Genomic DNA, 6,536 nt, shown 5'->3' with positions numbered 1-6,536 from the left:
TTTCAAAATAGAACCTAAATCTTTTATGTATATATATATATTGGTCGATATCACAGCAAAGACTCAAACTAATTATAACTATATTAGTTGTTGTGGTAATAAATGAATAATAATAATTAAAAAAAAAATTAAATTAAAAATTTTAAACGTTAAATGCCCAGTTGAACATCACTAACAGCAATGTAAATTCCGGTTCAAATTAATGACAAAGGGTGCGTTTTCTTAATGGATAAAGACTTGGACACTCGTCATGTGAGAGACAAGTCTTTGAACCATCTTGTCCAAAAGTCGGATCAATTTTAGAAGACAAGTCGCGTTTGAGTGAGTGTCTTTCCTATGTCCACCGCTGAGTGGCGCTGTAGTTGAAGTAACATTCCATAGCATCCTGGAAATGTTGTTGTTTTTGTCATCGTCCGTCAAAACACGGTGACTATCAGACACTGCTTAGGTCGTGCTGCAAAACACTATGAACACAAAACCTACTGTCATTATCTCCAGGAAGGCCAAAACAAGCAGATATTTTTTAATTATCTCATAGAAACCACCTTATGCTGAGACATACCTTCAAAACTCAGTAAAGTACATACTGGTGTTGCTGCTACTACTACTACTACTATTAGCAGTAGTCATCCGCTCTGTGGGATTTTTGTGCAGTGGTCAACACTGTCCGCTGGTTCGACCTCTGGGCCCTGAGGCCTTCTGTGCGGAGTTTGAATGTTCTCCCTGTTTCTAGTTTGCTTCCCCTTCAGGTTTCTCCATCTTCCTCCCACAGTCCAAAAACACGCTTGAGGAAAACTGGGAACTCTAAATGTCCGTAGCTGCGAGTGGAAATGGCTGTTTATCTTTTGTTTGTTGCCTTGTGATAACCTAGTGACCTGTCCGGGGTGTAACCCTGCCTACACCTGATGACAGCTAGAATTGAGTAGCGATATAAGTTATTTTATTTTTTTGCTTTGAGGTCGAAGGAGTTTAGGAGTCCGCGTTGCACCAAATATGGTTTAAATATGTGTTTAGGAAGGGTGTTAGTCTGAAAAGAGTCATTGTGGGGGAACATATGTCACGCAGTGTCAGTCTCATAAATCAAAGATGTCACCTTTTGAACAAAGATGCATTTCCTGGTTGCGAAAGAACAAGTGTTTGCCCTGTCATCTCTCAGCTACTGTGGAAAACACAATTTTTCACCAAATCAGCATTTTTCATGAAGAGATGCTGATTTGGTGAAAACAAACCAGTCCAGGTTTGTTTTATATGCAAAAAATATAAGATGCAAAGGTCTTTGCGGCAAATTATGCTCAGTTAAATCTGAGCACACCAAGCGAAACCTCCCATCAGTTAGAAAAAGGCGGCAGCAACTCGGCTTATTCAACGGCCGTGATTTCTCTGCTCCACCCGCTCATGGACAAAGGATAGAGGTGCTGCTGGTTTGACAGGTCTGAGGATCAGTTAACCAAACATGAACATGCAAAGAAATTTGTTTTAGTGGTGGTTTTGCACTGGCTGTGACGTGCACAACCGCACCACAAGTGATATCGATACAAGAATGGTGATTAGAGTAGTTTACTAATGCCATCTGAACTGTTTATGAACGCCAAAGGCAGATAAAGAATGAGGAGTCAAATATTTTTAATCAAGTTATTGTTTATTGTTTGAAAACAATCCTGATGCATCCACAGTATGTTATACATTGGTAAATTGTTACATGTTGAAAATGTTTTCATTTATTTATTCATATATTTTTTTTCCCCATGTATGCAAAAGAAGCATAAGAACTGGTTCATTGGTTGAGTGGCTCTCATGACAACCAAACTTTTTTTTTTTTTTAATGAATATTTAATGTCAATATTTGAAACAAAGTGTGTATGTTGGAGCAATGCTGACATTTCTACCATTTGCATTTGTAAAATGTCATGTTTCAAGGATTCTTAAAAATATTTTTATTTCACTAAGTTGAACTAACACTTTGAACAACACAAGACACGAGGCTGGTGACTTCTGGTCGTTATGCTGCCTTCCATCGTCACCGTGTGTGGAAACACAGCCGTTGAGGAACCATTTCCAAGCAAGACTGCAACATTTTAGTGTTGCTATTTTCATGATCAATTCTTCCATGCTGGAGAGCAACATCATCAGATCAACAAACCCCCTTGGGCTCACAAGGTTTGGCTCTGACTCAACAGAAACTCTGTCTTACCCTGCTTTCGGTTGAGGTCTGATGTTAATTCTTCTTCGTTTTTATTTTCTTCTGTTTAGTGGCTTGCGTCGTCAACAGAACGCTATGAGGCCTCCCTTGCATTAAACCACAGTTTTTGCTATTTTTTTTTTTTTGCATGTGTGAGAGATGGAGAGCGAGACTAATTCTCCTCCTTCACAATAGAAAGTTGGAGGTAATCACCAGACACCAACGGTTGGCTTCAAGACAACAGAAACTCCTGCAGGTTAATACTTGTCCTCTGAAGTCCCGGTGACTGTATCGACACAAATCTGTGACTCTGTGTGTATGTGCGTGCGCCTGTTTGTGTGTTTGTGTGTGCCATGAAGCAAATATAATCCCTTGCATATCACAGCACTATCACTTTGCCTCTTGACATTTATTTGTCACCAATAGCTGATTTGTATTGATGTTAAAAAAAAAAGAGAGCGAGAGAAAGAGAGAGAGAGAGTGAGGGAGAGATTCAAGCTCACCTGAATGAGAGAAGAATCAGGCATAAATTACCTTTGACCTCTATCGGAACGTCCCACCACTGACTGAAAGGGAAACTTCACGGTTCACTTCACACAAATGGCCCCCAGCTTAGATGGCTGACGATCAATGATGTAATGTGTGTATAATGTACATGTATAATGTTCAATGAAATAGGCCAGGGCGAACTCGCAGCCCCGTCAGATGACTCCAAATGTCCAATTTAATACACAGGGACACATTTTTTTTCTCAGTTTGCCAGGAAGCACCTCCCACTTGTATGCATGAAATTCATAATTTCCCTAATGAGGGTATAACAAGGAATAACAAATATCATGTCAACGTATATATAGTAAAAAAAAAAAAAAAAAAGTTTATTTTCTCTAAAGACTGATTACAAAAAAATAGCGTGTACAACTCATCAGTTTTTTATAAATTTAAATTCATAAGGATGTAAGTTTGCTGTGTTGCACAGAAGATGCGTGGAACGTTGAGGTGCAATGTTCGAATGAAGGAGGCCGTGACTGCTCATGCGGGCGGTTTCAGCGTAAATCACGGCAGTGACAAAAGGTGGACGAGGCGGGGCGGGAGGATTTGCGCGTGACAAGTGGCAGAGCTTGTTTCGCCGTGGCCCTTGCTCTCTTAAACAAAGACCGACTTCAGTCAGAAGTCACCACGCTGGTCCCGTCCGTAAGTCTTCACCTCTCCATTCACGGATAAATGATGTGCGCGCCGCCGCACCGTCAAGTGGTACCGACGAGTCGCGAGCCTCAACGCATCCCCAACGTGCACTCCACCTCGTGTGGTTTCGAGAGATGATTTCATAACGAATCTACGGATTTATCATCCAACAACTCAGCAAGGTGCAATTGAGGATATGGCATTGGCTGCACTAGCAACAAATTAATAATGATAATAGATCTGAGAAAAGCTGCATATTTTGCACATGACTCTACCAAATGGCGGTCAAACTTTCAGTGGGTTATTCACGCCATCGCCTCCATCTGCTCTGCCTGAGAAACTCATGTGACCTTTAACTGAATGAAGAACGTTTCCTTTTAATTTTTCGGCCTTTAACAAATGAGCCCAGGCACCTGCGATAGTGCAGGTATGCTGTCGGCTCGGTTGGCCTGCATTCCTCACGCAGCCTGGCTGCTTGTTAAAAAAAACAAAAAAAAAACAACACTATAAATAAAATCACTCGCTGCACTCAGCAGTAGTAGTAGATGACCGTATGTGAAAACAAAAGCAAAACCTGATCGTGGGGCAGCGAGTTGAAGGATCAAACATAGATATGTAAATGTATACATATGCAAAGATTTATGCATACACAGACAGATCTGATGTTCTTACTAAATTGAACATGTTTTGGGTGAATAACTGCTGCTGCTGCTGCTGCTAGGGATGGTGGTGGTGGTGGTTGTGTAAAAAGGGAGCTTTTGTGGTCATGTGCTCGCTGGGTTTCACACTCCTTAAACTCACCTGTGAGCGATTAGGGCTCATGTGTGTCAGGTGTGAATGAGCGCTCAGTTGTCCACACAATAGTCACCGCTTCCTTCAACACAACACACTTGACAAATACACCTTTCTACTCCCCTTTTTTTCCCACTGGCTCTCAAGTTTTCTGTGAGTAGTCAGTATGATTGTGACAATACGTAGATCTTTTTTTTTTTTTCCCCCTTAGCAGCCATTTAGCCAAGAAATAATTAATTGGTATCACGCGTTTGTTTTTTTTTCAGCATCAGATGTTTAGCCTGTTATTTGAGAAAGCTGTCACTAGTTTAATAGATAAACTTAAGTTGTTGTTTTTTTTGTTTTGTTTTTTAAAGAAAATGCAAATTAGTATTGGCTCTTGTTAGTTTTTCAGTTCATGAAGAGATGTCAAGTGTGTGTGATGTTTCTGAGGTCTCCCACTCTACTGTGTGTGTGTGTGTGTGTGTGTGAGGCAGGGACAATCTTCCGGTGTTCCCAGTGATGCTGATTTAGCTGCTGCTCGTGTCTGCCGGCTCGCTCAAAACACATAATGATGTCTAATGATGTCACACATATTTTTTTATTTTTTTGAGTCTTGGTGTTGAGTGGTGGTGATTTTATTTCCTATTATATAACAACGGATAATTACAAATATTAACGTCATTTAATCAACCTTTTTCTATATTCGGAGGCAACTGTGTGCAATTATTCTAAATGAGATCATTGATTTACTTGGATTATGTTTTGCCATCACAAAGCCCCAGCATCATTTGAACGTGTCTCACTGCCAACCTGCCAAACCGCAGGAATAACGAGAGGAAAGAAACAAGAACAAAAATACAAGAGCAAACAAGCGACAATTAAGAAGCTCATTGCGTACGTAATACGGACCCTTCGCTCATATTTAGAGTTTGGTTATATTTGCAGCTCAAGGCTCAAACATCAGCTGTGTTGTGAATCAAAACACACACACACACACACACACACACTCCATCAAGCATCCCCGAATCCCATAACACCTGGAGAGAAAAAAAAAAAAGGAGAGTCCTGACTTGCTCGCTTCTAACTGTGCCTGCGTGCGTGTGTGTGTGTGTGTGTGTGTGTGTGTGTGTGTGTGTGTGTGTGTGTGTGTGAGAAGCAGCATGCGGGCCTGTGAAGCCCTGTCTGTGACTGTTTTTACTGTAATCAGCGGGAAGAGTGTGATAGCATCTAACCAGGGCCTCAGCAAAACACTGGAAAACACTGAGCTCAAGCACGGCCGTAGTCAAACACTTGGGAAAGAAAAAGTAATAATTGGGTAAACAGGAGCAAAGGCCGCCAAAGGGGAAAAAATTGCAACGGGAATATTCATGGAGGGTAAATCATTTCAGACCTCAGCGGCGCCTGTTGACAAAAAATAAATAAGTGGAGAAGTAATTGTGTGATAATAATCTGGGATCTCATCACAGCAGCGCTTCACCATTCTTACCGACCCCACCACGCTGACCCCACCACACCCGCCACCGCCTGTTTATCCAACAACAGCACACTTCACTTCAGCAGCCGACGTCGGTCCGGCGTGCCCGAAACAGACCTCAGAACAGTTACGGGTGCTCTGGGCTCTGGCATGTGGCTACACGCCTGGAAAGAGCAACTGGATTTGCATCTCATTTCCATCCCGGTTAGATGCCTGGAGTGGGACGGGCGGTGTTAAAACAGACAGGGAGAGAGAGAGAGAGGGAGACAGAGAGAGAGAGAGAGAGAGAGAGAGAGAGAGAGAGAGAGAGAGAAAGGCCAACTGTCTTCCAGGGAGATGAGTGAGGAGGGGATGGGGCGGGGGCTCCAGGCCTGTGGCCCACTAAGCAAATTGACAGAGACGACAAAGCGGATCCTGGAGGGTTTGAGTCGTTGGGAACAGTTGGGAATCTCTCCCAACGCTCTTCCAGGGCCGACTGTTGGATAAACAGCACGTTCACGTCCGTTTGTCGACTCAGTTTATCGCAATACTTTTCTTTTCTCTTTCTGTGTGTGTGTGTGTGTGTGTCTAACCCAAGTAGTCATGGGATCATCTCTTTGCCCCAGGCTATTAGACGCCAGTAACTACTGCGAGCCTGACCTGGGTGTGGGATCCCTTCTGTTAGGAGCTCCAACGAAAGCCTCGTCATGAGGATACACACTGCCTCAACCTTGTCCGTCTTCTTTCCACAGGAAGTCATCAAATAACTGTGGGATCCTTCCCGCTGTTTCACTTGTTTTTTAAAATCTTGAGAAGCAGATGGAGAAAAGAAGCTGATGTGCACCACCTGTATGATGTCAGAATTCAGTAGCTGCGTTTTCATTACCCCTAGAATTGCGCAAAACCTAAATATCGCAATTAAAAACTGGTAATGGAAACACCTAAACT

Source organism: Nelusetta ayraudi, unplaced genomic scaffold, assembly GCF_046127955.1.
Source record: "Nelusetta ayraudi isolate G7.1 ecotype Tasmania unplaced genomic scaffold, CSIRO-AGI_Nayr_v1 ptg000007l, whole genome shotgun sequence".
In the NCBI taxonomy this organism is placed as follows: domain Eukaryota; kingdom Metazoa; phylum Chordata; class Actinopteri; order Tetraodontiformes; family Monacanthidae; genus Nelusetta; species Nelusetta ayraudi.
This window is presented reverse-complemented; position numbering follows the sequence as displayed.